Source organism: Arachis ipaensis, chromosome B5 (assembly GCF_059453495.1).
Source record: "Arachis ipaensis isolate K30076 ecotype BB chromosome B5, ASM5945349v1, whole genome shotgun sequence".
Lineage (NCBI taxonomy): Eukaryota > Viridiplantae > Streptophyta > Magnoliopsida > Fabales > Fabaceae > Arachis > Arachis ipaensis.
Window position 1 is genome coordinate 35,395,028 of NC_142440.1, and position 1,858 is coordinate 35,396,885.

Consider the following 1,858-nt stretch of genomic DNA (forward strand, 5'->3'; position numbering starts at 1 on the left):
GAACAAGGGAGGTTCATCTTCCCAAGTCTCAATACCAAATAATTTGGCATTCAGCTTCATGATTGCACTAAGGTACTTGGTAACTTGCTCCTTAGTAACATCCTCATTCTCTTCAGAAGAGGAATATCATCAGAGCTCATGAATGGCATAAGAAGGTTTAATGGAATCTCTATGGTCTCTAGTTGAGTCTCAGATTCTTTTGGTTCCTCAGAGGGAAACTCCTTATTGATCACTGGACGCCCCAGGAGGTCTTCCTCCTTGGGATTCACGTCCTCCCCTTCTTCCTTGGATTTAGCCATGATGGTCATTTCAATGGCCTTGCACTCTCCTTTTGGATTTTCTTCTGTATTGCTTCAGAGAGTACTAGGAGGGATTTCAGTGATCCTTTTACTCAGCTGGCCCACTTGTGCCTCCAAATTTCTAATGGAGGACCTTGTTTCATTCATGAAACTTACAGTGGTCTTAGATAGATCAGAGACTAAGTTTGCTAAATTAGAGGTATTTTGTTCAGAGTTCTCTGTCTGTTGCTGAGTGGATGATGGAAAAGGTTTACTATTGTTAAACCTATTTCTTCCACCATTATTAAAGCCTTGTTGAGGCTTTTGTTGATCCTTCCATGAGAGATTTGGGTGAATTCTCCATGATGAGTTATAGGTGTTTCCATAAGGTTCACCTAAGTAATTTACCTCTGCTATTGCAGGGTTTTCAGGATCATAAGCTTCTTCTTCAGAAGATGCCTCTTGAGTACTGTTGGATGCAGCTTGCATTCCATTCAGACTCTGAGAAATCATATTGACTTGCTGAGTCAATATTTTATTCTGAGCCAATATGGCATTCAATGTATCAATTTCAAGAACTCTCTTTTTCTGAGGCGTCCCATTACTCATAGAATTCCTCTCAGAAGTGTACATAAACTGGTTGTTAGCAACCATGTCAATGAGTTCTTGAGCTTCTGCAGGCGTTTTCTTTAGGTGGATGGATCCACCTGCAGAAGTATCCAATGACATCTTTGCTAATTCAGACAGACCATCATAGAATATATCCAGGATGGTCCATTCTGAAAGCATGTCAGAAGGACACTTTTTGGTCAGTTCCTTGTATCTCTCCCAAGTTTCATAGAGGGATTCACCTTCTTTCTCTCTAAAGGTTTGAACATCCACTCTAAGCTTACTAAGATTTTGAGGAGGAAAGAACTTGGCTAAGAAAGCCATGACCAGCTTATCCCAAGAGTTCAGGCTATCCTTGGGTTGAGAATCCAACCACACTCTAGCTCTGTCTCTTACAGCAAAGGGGAAAAGCATGAGCCTGTAGACTTCAGGATCTACTCCATTAGTCTTAACAGTATCACAGATCTACAAGAATTCAGTTAAAAACTGAAAAGAATCTTCAGATGGAAGTCCATGGAACTTGCAGTTCTGCTGCATCAGAGAAACTAATTGAGGTTTAAGCTCAAAATTGTTTGCTCCAATGGTAGGGATGGAGATGCTTCTTCCATGTAAATTGGAATTAGGTGCAGTAAAGTCACCAAGCATCCTCCTTGTATTATTATTATTTTCGGCTGCCATCTCCTCTTCCTGTTCGAAAATTTCTGAAAGGTGCTTGCTGGATTGTTGTAATTTAGCTTCTCTTAGTTTTCTCTTCAGAGTCCTTTCAGGTTCTGGATCTGCTTCAACAAGAATGTTCTTTTCCTTGCTCCTGCTCATATGAAAAAGAGGGAACAGAAAAATAATAGTAATAGGGATCCTCTTTACCACAGTATAGAGGTCCCTGTGTGAGTAGAAGAAAAGAAGAAGAGAAAATCTGAACTCAGAGAGAGAGAGGGGGTTCAGATTTTTGGTGAGTGAGGAAGAGATGTTAG

General features: G+C 40.5%; 1 non-coding gene across 1 annotated transcript; it reads left to right on the plus strand.

Annotated features, from left to right (window-relative positions):
- Window positions 1-1,061: 1,061 nt before the first annotated feature.
- Window positions 1,062-1,169, plus strand: LOC148563831 (small nucleolar RNA R71). Its single transcript, XR_015884604.1, has one exon. It is a non-coding gene; the product is annotated as a small nucleolar RNA R71 (small nucleolar RNA).
- Window positions 1,170-1,858: the final 689 nt, after the last annotated feature.